The sequence below is a fragment of the Lampris incognitus genome, chromosome 8, assembly GCF_029633865.1.
Source record: "Lampris incognitus isolate fLamInc1 chromosome 8, fLamInc1.hap2, whole genome shotgun sequence".
Lineage (NCBI taxonomy): Eukaryota > Metazoa > Chordata > Actinopteri > Lampriformes > Lampridae > Lampris > Lampris incognitus.
In genome coordinates, this window is record NC_079218.1 from 13,546,571 (window position 1) to 13,564,854 (window position 18,284).

At 44.6% G+C, this 18,284-nt stretch overlaps 1 protein-coding gene across 1 annotated transcript in view; it reads right to left on the minus strand.

Annotated features, from left to right (window-relative positions):
• Positions 1 to 11,778, minus strand: part of LOC130116866 (protein sprouty homolog 3) — a 27,844-nt gene extending 16,066 nt beyond the window's left edge. The window contains exon 1 of the mRNA XM_056284950.1: positions 11,253 to 11,778. The gene's annotated coding sequence lies outside the window, so the exon portion shown is untranslated. The remainder of the gene's footprint in view (positions 1 to 11,252) is intronic.
• Between the last annotated feature and the right edge of the window lie 6,506 nt (positions 11,779 to 18,284).

The following is an 18,284-nucleotide window of genomic DNA, read 5'->3' on the forward strand; positions in this document are numbered from 1 at the left end:
ACTCATTCTTATGTCCTGATGATAGTTTCACCCTTTTCCCGGACTTCTATAAAGCCTTTGACACGGTAGAACACAATCTCATGTTTTGCTCCATGGAAAAATTTGGATTTGGTCACTTTTTCTGTAAAGTCGATGTACACCAATGGTGATAGCGTCATCAGAATGAAAAGAGGTACATCCCCGAGGTTTCATTTAAAACGTGGCATCAGTCAGGGTTGCCCAGTCTCACCATATGTATTCATTCTTTGTACACAACTTCTTACTAGTCATATTAAAAATGGCACATTAAAAGAAATATCCATTGCAGGCAGAGGTATTATAATTAGTCAACTTGCTGACGACACTAACTTTCTAAAGAATGCTAGTCAAGTACCTACTGATATACACTACCGTTCAAAAGTTTGGGATCACCCAAACAATTTTGTGTTTTCCATGAAAAGTCACACTTATTCACCACCATATGTTGTGAAATGAATAGAAAATAGAGTCAAGACATTGACAAGGTTAGAAATAATGATTTGTATTTGAAATAAGATTTTTTTTACATCAAACTTTGCTTTCGTCAAAGAATCCTCCATTTGCAGCAATTACAGCATTGCAGACCTTTGGCATTCTAGCTGTTAATTTGTTGAGGTAATCTGGAGAAATTGCACCCCACGCTTCCAGAAGCAGCTCCCACAAGTTGGATTGGTTGGATGGGCACTTCTTTGAGCAGATTGAGTTTCTGGAGCATCACATTTGTGGGGTCAATTAAACGCTCAAAATGGCCAGAAAAAGAGAACTTTCATCTGAAACTCGACAGTCTATTCTTGTTCTTAGAAATGAAGGCTATTCCATGTGAGAAATTGCTAAGAAATTGAAGATTTCCTACACCGGTGTGTACTACTCCCTTCAGAGGACAGCACAAACAGGCTCTAACCAGAGTAGAAAAAGAAGTGGGAGGCCGCGTTGCACAACTGAGCAAGAAGATAAGTACATTAGAGTCTCTAGTTTGAGAAACAGACGCCTCACAGGTCCCCAACTGGCATCTTCATTAAATAGTACCTGTTAGAGCCTGTTTGTGCTGTCCTCTGAAGGGAGTAGTACACAACGGTGTAGGAAATCTTCAATTTCTTAGCAATTTCTCGCATGGAATAGCCTTCATTTCTAAGAACAAGAATAGACTGTCGAGTTTCAGATGAAAGTTCTCTTTTTCTGGCCATTTTGAGCGTTTAATTGACCCCACAAATGTGATGCTCCAGAAACTCAATCTGCTCAAAGAAGTGCCCATCCAACCAATCCAACTTGTGGGAGCTGCTTCTGGAAGCGTGGGGTGCAATTTCTCCAGATTACCTCAACAAATTAACAGCTAGAATGCCAAAGGTCTGCAATGCTGTAATTGCTGCAAATGGAGGATTCTTTGACGAAAGCAAAGTTTGATGTAAAAAAAATCTTATTTCAAATACAAATCATTATTTCTAACCTTGTCAATGTCTTGACTCTATTTTCTATTCATTTCACAACATATGGTGGTGAATAAGTGTGACTTTTCATGGAAAACACGAAATTGTTTGGGTGATCCCAAACTTTTGAACGGTAGTGTAAAAACACTAGAATCATCCTCTGCAGCATCTGGACTTCCTTTTTTCTTTTTAACTTGAACAAGCGTGAGCTTTTCTCTCTTAAAGAATGTAACATACCCTATATCTCTAACGTACCAGTTAAAGGGAGAGTTACTTATTTGGGGAATACCATCATGAAAAATTAAGAAAAAAATATGTTCTGGAAACTTTAGCTTGTTAAGTAATGAAATGAGAAAAACTCTTAACCAGTGGTTGCAAAGACATTTATCCTTAAAAGGGTGAGTGTTACTGATGAAGGCAGAAGGGTTATCCCGCCTAACATATGCAGCAATCTCTTTATTTGTCAATAAGCAGATATGTAATATAATTGATAAATTACTCGTCAATTTTATATGGAAAAACAAGACTCATTATGTAAAAAAAATCTGTTATTATGAACACCGATGACTCTGGTGGGCTCAATTTTCTTGATTTCACTATTCTCGATAATAACTTTAAAATTAATTGGACAAAGCAATTTCTAAACAACCCTACATCTACTTGGAACTTTATAACTAATTATATTTTCTCTATGATTGGAGGCCTTTAATTTGTACTTTTTTGTGATTATAAGATAGAGAAACTTCCCTTAAATTTATCTAAATTCTACAGACAAACACTTCTAGCATGGTCTTTAATTTACAAACACAATTTCTCCCCCCATAATTGTTTCATTTGGCATAATTGGCGTATTACATTCAAAAATAGATCCCTATTCCATCTAAACTGGTTTGACAATAATAAAATTCTAGTAACCTGATTAATTAATGTTAATGGACTGCTGTTGAACTACTCTGAATTCCTTAATACCTTTGGCCTTCCTGTTACCCCAAAGGAGTTTGCCACGGTCATGGATGCTATTCCTTCTGGACTTCTAATTGTCCTAAAGGGGCAGAAAGACCAGTTCTCTTACCAGCATTTGACCCTACTTCAGTGGGTAGTGTGTGCCTGACTACGACTTTAAGAAATAATCTTAACATATGGTCATTATTTCAAAAAGATTTTACTAGTACCCCTTCTGTTGTATCCTATTGGTCTAGATTTGTTGATCACTTGAATTGGAAAAGTATCTGGAATCTTCCATACAAACATCTCTTTACCAATAAAATAAGGGAAGTTTCTTTCAAACTCATACATAGGTATTATCCTGCAAGTCATTATCTTAAGTTTAAGAAAGACACTTGCGTTGACTGTTCATTATGTGAAATGCACCAAGAAAGAGTGCTGCACCTGTTCTGGCACTGCAGTAACAGGTTTGGGAAAGACGTGTCACGGTATATTGCCAATAACACTGACTCTGACTTTTCTCTTTATTGGGAAAATGATGATTATTTTAGCGAAGTATTATATTCATAAATCAGAATTTAGCCATTTTAAACCCGTATTTATAGTATTTGAGAAGGAAACCAAACAGTACAATAAAACCACTGTTAACTCTAAAAATAAGAACGCTGCAAAAGCTATTTGAGCTCTTTGTTTAATGTTTTCACTTAAAAGATCCCCCGGCTCTGATGTTTTGTCTGTATTCATAACTGTTTTGTTTGTATGTGAATTTTATTGTCTGGTTCTGGTTTAGCTAGGCGCTGACAAGACGGACGGACTCAACACATGACGTTGAGAAGAAACTCAAGAGTTGGTCATTACAATACAAAAATATGGCGCGGGAAGTCTGATATGTGGAAAAATTTCTCAGTTGTGACAAAGATGGAAAAGAAGGGGACTATTTGCTGCGACAAATGTACAAAGGTGTTGATGTACAGACTGGCACCTCTGGGCTGAGGCGACATGCCCGCTCCGTTCTCCCGGGTCAGAGTAGCTGTCTTTCAGAGGTAAAGCACCGCTCCCTGCACACATTAAACACGATGTAGTCCAGGAATGTGTCGCACTCTGCTGCAGAGACATTCGGCCGTATGACTTCGTGCCGGAAGGCTTTGTTGACGTAGTTCAACACGTTGTTAATGTAGCCGCTAAATATGGCAAATCTGATGTAAAAGATGCCTCACCCAACCACCATATCCAGACATGAGGAGGGGAGAGCTCAGGCACTGCAGGCGTCGGTGGCAACTGAGATAAAGCTCATTATCGAAACATGGATGTACCATCACAACAGATATATGGACTGAGGATTACCACAAAACATCACTCATTTCCAGCACCATCCGTTACACAGCGATCTCGGTCTCGTTTCAAGGGTGCTGTCTGCGGCTCCCAGCAAATACGGCGTGTCAAAACCAGGAGAGAACACCAGGAACCTGCTGTTTGGGAAACTCCGTGCGTTTGGAACAGATGCGTCACTGCTAGTTGGCCGTGCTGTGTCGTGTTGTGTCGTGTCGTGTTGTGTCGTGTCGTGTCGTGTTGTGTCGTGTCGTGTCGTGTTGTGTTGTAAACCGTGGAGCCAACATAGTTGCTGCCCTTGTTTATTTATTTATTTTACTTTTCATCAGCTGAATGAAAAACACTGTTGCAAAGCAGTCCATTCGTTTTTCGGTTACGTTTAATGGTGCAATATGTTTGATAGTCGTGTATGAATGCGGAGGAGGAGAACAGAACAGAGGAGGGCTGCTCCTCATCAGTGCGTTAAAAGACACAGGGAAACGTAAAACAACCTCAGCAGCACAAACAGCATAGGTACTAAAATTATAAGGCAAATCAGTGCAGTTTAATATTGCCTTAGAACTGGTGTACTTATTGCACTGGAACAGCTGTAATTATTGCACCAGAATCAATGTAATTATGCACTAGAACGTAATTTGGCTCCGTTATTACCGACAGCTATGCATCCCTTTATTAATAGTACACAGTAAAATAATGTGTCTTCCCTGCGGGGCGGGAGAGCACACAAAATCAGTGGAATTCTGTTGTGCGGGCCTGGATGAGCAGAATGGGAGTGCAACACGCACAATGCGGGAGTGCAGCACGCACAATGCGGGAGTGCAACACGCACAATGCGGGAGTGCAACACGCACAATGCGGGAGTGCAACACGCACAATGCGGGAGTGCAACACGCACAATGCGGGAGTGCAACACGCACAATGCGGGTGCGGGCGGTAATGGTCAGAAATCCCGCGCAGGGCTCTACTCTGCAGTTCCATGTTTACATGTATGAAAGGTCTGTGATTGGCTGTTTGATGTGACGTCTGCCTAGTAACAGATTGGCACGTTACTAAGGTTTTACTATAGCCACCCGTTCTGTGCGTCTGGACAGCGCAACCCAAATCAGTAGATCACACGCTCACAACTTCCTAGTTAAACATGGTAAGGAGTTTACACACAAAGGCGGGGATTTAGATGTTGTAATGACTGGTGAAACCCTGTCCTGTAACGTTTTGTCAAAATGACAACAAGACACAAACAGACCTAGCTTAATTTAAACGACAACAAACGAACTACAACAATCCAACAACACGCCATGTCGAGCTTCGACAGTTTGTAACGCTTTACTTGAGAAGAGGGAACATGGTAGTTCCATATTTAAATGTAGGGAAGGTTTCGGTTGGCTGGCTGCTGAGTGATGTCTGCCTATAGTAACCTGTTATTAACAGTATGTCCATGTTATTGACGCTTTACTAGCTATGGTGCAACCCAAATCAGTAATACAACTTACTAGTTAATACTAAGAACATAGTAAGGACTGTCCACACACATTTAGGGATTTAGATTTAGTAATGACTGTCCTGCTCTTCGATATTGTTAGCTATTGTAGACTAATGTTATGTGCTATCCGCAGCCCTACATAAAACGGCCATGGGCCGTCAAAATGACCGCCTTTTTTTAAACTATGTTCTGTCAAGATAAATACCCAGTTGAGATTTTAATGCATTGCATATGTTAGTATGTCTGTTAAGAAACAACTTGACACCAAACGTAACATTTTAACAACTATAATACTATTTTTTAACAATTTAAACTTCAGAGACTTGGTCAAACTTGAATAGCAAAATTGAAAAAGGGAAAATACTACCTGAAAAACAAAATGGAAAACACATATTGCTAATCTAATAAACGTAACGAGGCCTATAAAACGTGAAATGTAAAAAAAAAAAAAAAAGAAAGAAAGAAAAAAAAGAACTGAAATAACCACTGAAACAGTCCCAAACAAGGGCCGGGACTTAAAAAAAACTAATAGAACGACCATAGGCCGTCAAAATGACAGCCCACGGTTTTTAAACTCTACATTCTGTCAAGATAAATGCCCAGTTGCGATATTAATGCATTGCATATGTTAGTGTGTCTGTTAAGAAACGGACACCAAAACTAACATTTTAACAACTTTAATACTATTTTTAAACAATTTAAATGGCCGCTGTCCAACGCCTTTAAATACTGCAACGCCTCGGTGGTAGTCATGGTGCATCTGTAATGGTGGCTGTACCCAATTGGCAATAATCAAAAATCATGTTTAGACTATTTCTCTGCACTGGAGAACGCTAGTGTGTTTCTAGGACAGAGCAGTGAACTTCACGAAGGAAATTATGCGACCAAAACACCTCATAAATACTGACATGACGCGGAAATGACGAGCGGTCTCATGGTCGTTTCAGTAGATCTTATAACTTTTTTGTGCAATTGATCTAAAATTTGTTTTAATGCAAAGATATGCAATTTTAGGAGCATTCGCGGAGCGGCAGGTCTGTAACTTTTTTTTCCGCAAAGTTATTAAACTTTGAAAATCCGAAACCGTCAAAATGACGGCCTTGGTCGTTCTAGTGAGTGTTGCTAATATGGGAAAAATTCCTTGGCTCTGATCTGAGATGAAAGAAAGAAGAAAAAATGAATATCAAAAATCGTTAAGGTTAAAAAATGACTTCGCCCCATGAGGGCATGCACAGAGGATAAATACAAGATATAGTATGTCTGGCACTGCATCTGGCCACCTTCATCATTAGGGAGAGAATAAGGAACATGAATGATGACTATATCACTGCATTTTTAGGAGTGTGTGTGTGTGTGTGTGTGTGTGTGTGTGTGTGTGTGTGTGTGTGTGTGTGTGTGTGTGTGTGTGTGTGTGTGTGTGTGTGTAAGGAGCTGAAGAAAAGAGAAAGGTGGACTGTCTGTCATGTATGAACGTACAGGATGTTAAGAGAGTTTATTAGAAAGTTGATCTTTAGAGCCACACAGGTTGTGTTTACTTTGGAAACAGATCCAGTGTGTAAAAATAGCAAAAACTAGATTTTATGAGGCAGTAATAAAGCAGCCAGTTCACCAGTGTGTGTGTGTGTGTGTGTGTGAGAGAGAGTGTGTGAGAGAGAGAGAGAGAGAGAGAGAGAGAGAGAGAGAGAGAGAGAGAGAGAGAGAGAGAGAGAGAGAGAGAGAGAGAGAGAGAGAGAGAGAGAGAGAGAGAGAGAGAGAGTTGTTGGCCAGTCGGGCACTAAGACCCAGGGGCCTCTGTCCGGCCCTGTGGGAGAGCAGTGGGATTGAATGACAACAAACTGGATGAGATTCCGGATGTGCCGAATCTGACCCCGACGGAAGGACTGAAATAGACACTGCAGACCAGCAAGTCCGAGCAAGAGAGGGAGTGTGAGAGCGTGAGAGAGAGAGAGAGAGGGAGAGAGGGAGAGAGAGAGAGGGAGAGGGAGAGAGAGGGAGAGAGAGAGAGAGAGAGAGAGAGAGAGAGAGAGAGAGAGAGAGAGAGAGAGAGAGAGAGAGGGAGAGAGAGGGAGAGAGAGGGAGAGGGAGAGAGAGAGAGAGAGAGAGAGTGTGACAGAGAAAGGGAGAGAGGGAGAGAGAGAGAGAGAGAGAGAGAGAGAGAGGGAGAGAGGGAGAGGGAGAGAGAGAGAGAGAGAGAGAGAGAGAGAGAGAGAGAGAGAGAGAGAGAGAGAGGGAGAGGGAGAGGGAGAGAGAGAGAGAGAGAGAGAGAGAGAGAGAGAGAGAGAGAGAGAGAGAGAGGGAGAGAGAGGGAGAGGGAGAGAGAGAGAGAGAGAGAGAGAGAGAGAGTAGCGCTTCTTCGTATGACAGCCAGAAAACATGATGTGAATAATGACACTTGGTATTGTTTCCGGTTGAGTTTTGGAAGAATTTCGGTCGTTTTCGCCTTAACAAAAAAAAACGTTTTCGTGGCTTCCAGACTAAACAAAGGAGTCTCCAATCTTGTCAGGTTCATTCATGGTTCTGTTTTGGATCGTTGGACCGCTGACACGGCGGGAGTCCAGAAGCCGTGAACCGATGCATCTTGTCTCTCTGAAGGGCCCGTTGGGTTTGGGGGATGAGGCCCTCCCCCCCCGCCAAAGAAGCACCCTCATCTTTTCCCACTGCCCATGGTCGACATGTGAAATAAGTCTGCACCAGTTGTTTCATTTGTCTTATTGTTTTTTTTAATTATTTTTTTAGTTTATTAAAATCTGTCATGGATTTTTTTTTCCAAAAAAAAAAAGAAGCCTTGGAAAGGAAATGATGACCTCCCCCCTTCCGTCCGTCTGCAGTCATCTGACCACGTGGTCAAACGCTACTTTTGCAAAAAGTGAACATCAACGGCAGGCCGAGTGTGCAGGTATCAAGTCAGGACAGGACGGGTACAACAAGACTAAAAACTGACGGTCTGAAAGTTACAACACGGCGATGGGATTACAACCACCAAACACGCTCTGGGATTGGACAGACGGCGTCAAGTCCGAGCAGAAACAATCAGAAGCGTCCTCAGGGAGGGTTCGGGGCTGTCAAGCTCAAAACCACTTGGATGTGCCGCAGAAGCCAACGAGCCGAGGTTCTTCCAGGGTGCCTCACTGTCACAACAGCAGAATAACTTTTAATTACTCGATGATCCCCGACGTCACAGGAAACCACAGTAAAGAAGGTCAAAGGTCACAGCCACAGGCTTTGACGACATCCCTAAAAGGGTTAATTTGGGGAAATGGGGAAGAGGCTCGGGTTCTGGTCCTGGATTAAGTGAGGAAAGGTCTTTCTTGCAGAGATGACAGCTTCCTGTGTCTGCCAGACTGGTCCCAGCAGGTCCAGCACCACATGAAAGTCCACCTAAACCGAGGAAACTGCAGTGGCGCTTTGAAGCCGACCGCTCCTGACTGCTGGTCGTGTGTTGTCCGTCTCGGGGCTTGTTCCGTCGGGCCCACGAGGTTGTTCTGGATAACAGAATGGACGAGTTTCCTGAAGTGCATTTGTAAATAAAACCCTGTTATCAGGCTGGACCGGCAGGGTCCCGTTCTGCAGAGCGTGGACATGACACAGGCCCTGTCAGTCCTGCTGCACATGACGCTTCGTTTAAAGGATGCATACGTCCAAGCTAATTCGCCGTGCATTTGACGTGGCTGTCCGGGTGGCGTAGCGGTCTAGTCCGTTGCCGACCAACACGGGGATCGGCGGTTCGAATCCCCGTGTTACCTCCGGCTTGGTCGGGCGTCCCTGCAGACACAATCGGCCGTGTCTGCGGGTGGGAAGCCGGATGTGGGTATGTGTCCTGGTCGCTGCACTAGCGCCTCCTCTGGTCGGTCGGGGCGCCGGATGTGGGCAGCCCACCCCGGATCGGCAGAGGGGGTGGAGCAGCGACCGAGACGGCTCGGAAGAGTGGGGTAATTGGCCGGGTACAAGTGGGAAGAAAAGGGGGGGAGGGGGGAAATCCCCAGATTTACACAAACCAGTTTACACACGACAAACTCTGGGGTTTTCGGGGCCCCTCGGGGGCCGAGACCCCCGGACAGTTTCCCCCTTTGGCCTGGTGGGTGATCCAGCCTTCCGATGTCTTTTCACACGATGCCGTACTAAAGTGTGTGTGGGTGGGGTGGGAGGGGGGGTACATGCGGGAAGATAATAGTTTTCTTTCCTCATGTTAATTTCTTGGAAGCGGAGACGGTTGGTTATGATTAAAACAGGAGTCATGCTGCTTAGTGGCTGCGGCGCATCACTCACACTGTTAAACCAAGCCCCAGCCGATCACACCTCCCATTCACCAAAGCCCTGGCCCCAATAATAGCCACTCCATACTTCCATTCATTTCTCCATCCATCCATCCATCCACCCATTCATATGTCCATACCGCTGTCTGCCAAGCTTAACCTCTTTCTTCCCTCGCCGTCTCATCTATCCACCTTTCCCATCATCTGTCAGTCCATTCACTACACTCCTTCCTCCCTCACCACTCTCTCCCTCTTTCTCTCGCTCTCTCTCTCTCTCTCTCTCTCTCTCTCTCTCTCTCTCTCTCTCTCTCTCTCTCTCTCTCTCTCTCTCTCTCTCTCTCGTTATGTTTACACTCTTTCTCTGTCTTTATTCCCTTTCTCCCTTCCTCTCCTTTCTCTCTTCCCTCTCTCAATTTCTCTCTCTTCCCTCACTCTCCCCACATCACCCCCCCCCCCCTCTCTCTCTCCATCAGTCCAGCTCATCATTTGTTCATCCGGCTACCCCTCCAGTCCCCCACCGCTCCAGCAGAGATGGGTATTGACATTTTACATCCGACCTTGAGGACGATCAATCCCAACCCTGCATGTCCCCATCCCAGTCACACACACACACACACACACACACACACACACACACACACACACACACACACACGCACATACACACTCTCATACTTTATGCCCAAAACACTTAGAGGTTAGTTAACATGCATGCTAACAATCTGTCACATCTCATTGGTTTAGCATGAAGAGAAGGTTGCGGGTCAACACGCTGTCATGCAGGGCGTCACGTGACATGTTAGCGCTGCTGACCTGTCCATCATCCATTTTAGAGAACTACTTTATCGCAATTATTGAAGCTAACGTATTTCTAGTGGTGAGAGGTGTACATTCACTATCTCTAAATGAATCTTATTAATCTGATCAATAACGAATTACCTCAGGGTAATCAATCAATCTATCTATCTATCGATCTATCTATCTATCTATCTATCTATCTATCTATCTATCTATCTATCTATCTATCTATCTATCTATAAGTAAACCAGCGATCTATCTGCCAACCCACACGCGCGCGGGCGCGCGGCCTGCCCCGCAAGTCCTGTGTGCATATACAAAAGTTTAGGTAAATAATTAAAAGACGTTATAACGCACAAATAAAACTGGTCTGGAACTGTAAACTGCTTGCAGCCCACAGGGAGGAGAATTAGATACGTGTCGGACACGCGAGGAGGAAGTTAAGGACGCCTTATTCCCTGTCGGATATCTGAAAAGCACCAAAGATTGTGCATGGCCACTTTTGGCGTCGCTACATTGTAACAACATGACAAAAGAGTTGTCGCCTGAAGGGTTACTCTGTATCACAGGGGGGAACTGGCCATCAGGAAACAAAGTGACGGTATTAGATATCAGTACTACTTCCGCTCAGATCTCCTTCACCCCATCTGACGGTGTCAGCACGACAGATCTTAAACAAGTGGAAAGGAAAGAAGAAAAACCACCGCAGCTTTCAGCCACATAGTTCCCTCTCCCTCCCTCTCTCTCTCTCTCTCTCTCTCTCTCTCTCTCTCTCTCTCTCTCTCTCTCTCTCTCTCTCTCCCTCTCTCTCTGTGTGGGAATGAGCAGCAGGTTTCTCTCATCCTGTCAGCTCTGCTGTCCGGACGGGGAGTTTGTCTTCCATCTGACTTCAGACATGCCCGCTATCACAGACCTCTCCCACCTTTTCCCTCTCTCTCTCTCTCTCTCTCAGCACTCTCTCTCTCTCTTTCTCCCAAAACACAAACACATCAAAGCATTTCGTACCTCTGACCGGTGGGAGATCCATTCTGTGGCGAGCAGAGGGCGTCGTCTGGACGAGCGGCGTGTGCGCGCGCGTGCGTGTGTGTGTGTGCGTGTGGATGGAGACAGGTGGAGATGATGCTCTCGGCGTCACCTTGATTCGCCTCCCGCAGCTTTTCGCTCTGGAGCGCGCAACCGAATCCGTGCGCGTACCCGCTGCTCCACAGCCGCTCGGAGCGGAGCCGGAGGGCTCACGTTTGGTGAGATTGTGTCGTCGTTGTCGTCCTTAGTTGTTGTTGTTGTTTTGTCTAAATGTGCGCTTCTCCGGCCGTCCTCCGCCCGGTCCGAGCAAGAGAAGACGTGATGAGTTTTGCGATTTTCAGTCGGAGGAGGAGGAGGAGGAGGAGGAAACGAGAGAGGTCCTCCGCCCGCAGCAGCCTGCCCGGTGTGAGATAGCGGAGTGGAAACAGCTGCGAAGGTTTTGGGGATTTAAAAAGTAGATGATGGAGTGAAAAGAGAGCTCCCCCTCTCCTCTAGTGCTGCTCTCCGTCAGGCCGTCCGGCTGCGAACTGAATGACTGAACATAGACTCCGCTCCACCCCCCCGCTCCACCCCCCCAACCCCCCACCCCACACACACGCGCTCTCTCTCTCTCTCACTCGCTCTCTCTCGCTCTCTGTCTCTCGCAATTCAATTCAGTGAGGTTTACCGACGTGACGCACGTGCGCAAATATTGTCCCAAGCGTCGATTATCGATTGAAATAGAAATAAAATAAGATGAACGGGAAAAACTACACTGCACAGTAAACCAGGACGTTCTCCCCAGGAAACGGGCTGTGTAGCGTAGCCACACAACGCAGGCCGGTGGGAGGCCGTGTTCACGTGAACTGCTGAATCATATACTTTGAATTACGAGAAGTTGGGGAATATGAAGATCTGATCGAATGAAAGGATGAAGTCACCAGCAGAGAGAGGACCAGAACATCCGCGCAACATTAAACGACATTTTATTCAGCTATTAGGTTCATTTGGGCTGATTTGGGATCATTTGGGTTGATTTGGGCTGATGTGGGATCATTTGGGTTGATTTGGGCTGATGTGGGCACTCCGTCAGTTTTCAGTTGACGTCAAAAGGAGACACATGAATGAGGCTCCTCTACCGGAGTTGGTGGAGCTTTTGTGGATATGAAAGAAGGTGAAATGTATGATGGATATTTTAAATCTCCCCCCCCCCCCCGTGTGTGTGTGTGTGTGTCGGGTCAGTCCGCTTCCTGTCTGCTGTGCGCTTTTATCCTCAGGGAAAGAAAGGAAGTGCGGATAGAGCGAGCGAGGGAGGGAGGAAGATGGGACATAAGAAGAAAGTGATAAAGAGAAAATGAGAGAGATAGAGAGAGAGTATGTTTGTGGGTGGGGATAAATGAGGGGGGGTGAGTTTAGACGATTAGGGCGCGTGGTTTTCTCTCTGCGACATGGTTAATAGCTTCGACATCATCATCCTGCCTGAAACCTGACACGACCCCCCCCCCCAACACACACACACACACACACACCTCAGGCACTGTTCCATATCAATGTGCTGTGAGCATGGCCCCCAGAGAGAGAGAGAGAGAGCGAGAGGGACAAGAGAGGAGGGAGGAACAGATAGAGTGGGTGGTTGAGAGACTGATATGATTAGCACAAGGAAGAGAGAGAGAAGAGAGTAATACAGAGAGATCGAGGGGAGGGTGAGAGACAGACAGAAAGAAAGAAGGATGAGAGAGTAAGAGAGGGAAGAGAGAAGGAGAGGGATGAGAGCGAGAGAAAGAGGGAAGAGAGAAGGAGAGGGATGAGACGGCGAAAGATGGGTATGAGAGAAAGAGAGCGGGGTGAGAGAGTGAGGGAGGGAGTGAAGGGTGGCAGAAGAGCGGTATCAGGATAGGGAGTATGGGAGCACAGTAAAGAGAAGGGCGATGGAGGGACTGAGAGGAGCGAAGACATGAAGGAAAAGTCAGGGAGGAGAAGAGGGGGTTGAAGGGGGTGTAAAATGCAAAGGAGGAGAAACAGAGTTTATCTCTGTCTGCCTCTATCTATCTGTCTGTCTGCTTTCTGTCTGTCTATCTGTCTGTCTGTCTGTATCTATCTGTCTGTCTGTCTGTCTGTCTGTCTGTCTGTCTGTCTGTCTATCTCTCTATCTATCTATCTATCTATCTATCTATCTATCTATCTATCTATCTATCTATCTATCTGTGTGTGTGTGTGTGTGTGTGTGTGTGTGTGTGTGTGTGTGTGTGTGTGTGTGTGTGTGTGTGTGTGTCTCCTGGCTCAGTAAGCTGTACCTGTCCACATGACATGCAGCCATAACACTACGTGTGCTAAGCATCACCTTTCCTGGATGTATAAAAGGTTAAATCTACAACGGCAGCAGTGGGTCATCTCTCCATCTTTCTCTCCTCCGCTGACTCCCTCGCTCGCAGCACAGAGCAGACATCTGGCTTTAATCAGAGTTAATGTCCTCTCTCCCTCCCTCTCTCTCCCTCTCTCGCTCTCTGATTGTCTCTACTTCCGTCTCCTGCCATCTCTTTCCACCTCTCTCCATCTCTCTCTCTCTCTATCTGTCTCTGAGTTTGTTCTTCGTCCTCCTCTCTCACCACTCCCTCCTGTTTTTCTCCTCCTCTCTTTGAGGTCTTTGAGGTCTGTCTTTGACAAAAGCAAATATGCCACCTCTCCTCCTGTCTGGGTGATGGATGTCACACTATGTAATGTACTGTGTCTGCTGTACAGCATCATAGATATGAGACACAAATGTATCATTTTGCATATGTCCCATAATATAATATGATATGATATGATATGATATATGATATGATATAATATGATTTAAATTCATATAATATAATATGATATAATATAGTATAGTATAATATATTATAATATAATTTAATATAATATGATATGATATAATGTAATATGATATAATATAATATAATTTAATATAATATATAATATAATATAATATGATATAATATAATATATTATAATTTAATATAATATATGATATAATATAATTTAATATAATATGATATGATATAATATAATTTAATTGATATATGATATAATTTAATAAATATATAATATAGTATAATATGATATAATATAGTATAGTATAATGTAATATAATTTAATTTAATGTAATATAATATGATATAATATAATATAATACAATGTGATATAATATAATATGACATAGTAGCTAAAAAGTACCAGGTATTTTGTTTTTCACCCAACCAATAAATGAGCATTGTGTGAAAAGCTCTCAACAATGTGGCGCTCCACATCCGATGAATGAATAAATGACAAGAGAGAGGAGGAAGAGGATGCCTCCAGTGTTTCCTGGTCATTGAGGGAGTTTTCAGATAAACCATTACAGTTTGGCGAGGCTCGCTGAGCAGGAGCTAGTGGAGCGACTGAAACAGCCTTTATTTTCCAGATCGCTCCGGTGTAAATAAAGAAGGGCTGAACCATCAGGAACAGTTTTGGTCTTCAAGGGTCAGTTTGTTGGTTCACATTGCTCAGGATGACCAACGTGAGACAACAGCGCAGGGTCATCATACTGCCTGCCTTAAAGGAAAGGGAGTCTAGTGTCTCAGTCAGACTGTCCATGACTGTCCATTATCTTTGACTTCTCTATGGTGCTGACCGACTAGTTTATGGATGGTTACCACTGCCTACGGTAAGTATAGGCTGCTACTTCCTGCAGGGTGAACCAGGAAGTAGATCAGCAATGTCTCCACCATTGATCATATTGGACATCTCACATCATAACTTTTAACCTGCACTTCCAAATACCTGGTTTAGCTAACTGGGTTAAATTGGACTTGATGAAACATGCCTGAACATTTCTATGCTAACTTTATTTTTCTCCCACACATATTTCATTCCCAGGTGAACCTCCCCCACCTATAAGCTCCCCTCCCTCCCTCCAACCCTACCAACCAGTCCTGCTCCATCCTATTAATCAGTCCCCATCCAACCCGACACTAAACAGTCCCCATCCAACCCTATTGACTAGACCCCATCCAACCCTACTAACCAGACCCCATCCAACCCTACTGGCCAGACCCCATCCAACCCTACTAACAGACCCATCCAACCCTATTAACCCGTCCACACCCAACCCTATTAACCCGTCCACACCCAACCCTACTAAACATTCCCTATCCAACGCTACTAACCAGTTCCCTCTCCACCATGCTGACCAGCTCACTTCTACTATCCAGTCCCCATCAAAACCTATTAACCAGTCCTCATCCAACCCAGCTGACCAGTCTCCACCCACCCTGATGACTAGCCCACTTCTACTGACCCGTTCACCACCAAAACTACTAACCAGTCCCCACCCAACCCTACTAACTAGTCCCCACCCAACCCTACTAACTAGTCCCTCCTCCATTCTACTAACCAATCCCTGCTGAATCCCACCAACCAGTTCCCATCAAACATACTAACTAGTCCCCATCCAAACCTACTTACCAGCTCATTCCTACTAACCAGTTTGTCATTTAACCCACTAACCAGTTCCCCATTCAAATCTACTTACTGGTCCCAGCTCTTCCCACCTTCTACCCAACGGTCACCACCACTACTGCCATTCCATTAACTGACCAGGCCTTTGTGGATTGGCCGGACGAACACCCTGAAATAGCTGGATTGGCTGCCAGCCAAGCAACCATTTCCTGTGTGTCTGAGATGGAGCTCCAGCCACGAGGACTCAAATGCATTTCCTGACTGTGTATAAAAGTTTTATTAATGACCAAGGAGTGCATCAGCGGCTATGGCTGTTCGCCCACACTTACTCACTCACTCATTCATGAGGGAAATGAGAAAGATGGGGGGGGGCACAGAGAGGGGAAAATGAGAGTGAGAGAAATACTGTGAAAGAAAGGGAGTAGTGGCGAGAGAGAGAGAGAGAGAGAGAGAGAGAGAGAGAGAGAGAAGGGGGCTGTGACAAAGAGACAAAAAGAGAGTGATGGATGGATCAGGAGACAGAGACAGAATTAAATGAGACATTCCATGGTGGAGACGAGAGAGAGCGAGAGAGAGAGATGGCCCATCCCCTGTACATTCCTAATCTACTGTACTTCCTCACTGTGCACTGACCGATGGAAAACCAGTTTCCCTGTTCAGCCACCAGAAATCTGTAAACTACACGGAGCTGAAGCAGCCGTGGGGCTCTGACTGTAACTACATGGAGGCTGATGAGACATCCAACAGTTCAAATCTCTCCTCTGGACCAACATCAAGTCCAGTTCATTCATAAAGCCCCAAATCACAGTTACGGTCTCAGAGGGCTTCACGTTGAAATAATGAAAAACAGGTCACTATAGTAGATGACAACGGACGACCCCCTCTCCCCTCAGGGTTTGGATGAGGAAAAGATCAACGCAACAACAAAAAACAGATTGAAAAAAAGGAAAAACAAACTGGGAGAAACCTCAAGAAGAGCATCAGAGGAGGAACAGCTCTTCCGGGGTGGATGGGTGTGAGCGAGGTAGCGAGTGGGCGAAGCGAAATAAAACAGATGAAACACTTCATAGATAAAGGGATTTAGATATGAGGCGGAGGGAAAGATGGATTCTCGGATGAGAATGACAGAAGCAAGTTGCTGTGATGATGAAATAAAACAGAGCGACATATCCACTACGGTACAGTAACACACAGGTCGTTCCAACACCTCGTGTCCTGAGCTTAGGAGAGTCGCTGATGGAGGGATGACGGAGTCTTTATACCTGTCCGGGTATCCTCTCCTTTATTTAACTGGGACCCTGTAGCGTCTACCGGATGGGAGCAGGTCGTATTCTGAATACAGGACAGGAGTCAGGGACAGTGCAACCCCAATGCAAACGTCAACCTCCTAAAACCATCCACTCTCTTATCACTGACAAATTACACACACACACACATATATATACACACACACATACATATATAGTATATATATATAGTATATACTGACTAGTGACTATCTCTATAAATCTGTCTATGGGAGTAAATGTATTCATATCTAAAGTGATATATATAATCATTATATATAGAGATATGCATCATTTCATGTGAAGTATATAATTATAATAATACAGGATGCATTATTAATACCATTATACACATACTAGTGGTCAAAATAAAGTTGCAATATGATTAAAAACAGACAAAGTCAGATATTATATATATATTGATCCGTTTCAATCCAAAATTTTGTAGTGTAATGCTTTTAAAGGTTGATGCATCATATAAAACGCTGTCTGAAGAGAAATGTCAGTAGTTATGACAAGGGAAGGAAACATGAGCAGGCAGGGGACAGACAGGATCACATGCAGGTGATGATGACTCCTGATGGTGCTCCTGTCCACCGTGGTGGTCCACCGTAATGATGTCAGGACGCGCGGCTTCAGATGCATCTGGAGGTAAAATTACATCATGTGAACTGCCGCTGCTCAGGACGGACAGAGGAAAGAAACAGGATAGAAAGGACAGAAACGTGTCATCAAGGCCTGTGAGCAGGGTCAAAGGTCGGGCAGAGATTTGAAGTCTCTTCATTAGACCTTTGACTGAAATGACCCTTATTCTGACAGCACTGAAAATGTGGAAATGTTCGCCTTCATTTTCCTTCATTTTGAGTGTGGTTGTGGTTTTGGGTGGGGTCTCTCTCTCTTTAGTCACCTTCTCCTTTTCTATGCATGATGAAGATGCTGAGCAGGACCCAGAGCCCCAACTTCATCCATCCATCCATCCATCCATCCATCCATCCATCCATCCATCCATCCATCCATCCATCCATCCATCTATCTACCCATCCATCCATCCATCCATCCATCCATCTATCTACCCATCCATCCATCCATCCATCCATCCATCTATCTACCCATCCATCCATCCATCCATCTATCTACCCATCCATCCATCCATCCTTCCATATACCCATCCATCCATCCATCCATCTATCTACCCATCCATCCATCCATCCTTCCATCCATCCTTCCATCCATCCATCTATCCATCCATTATCCAAACTGCTTATCC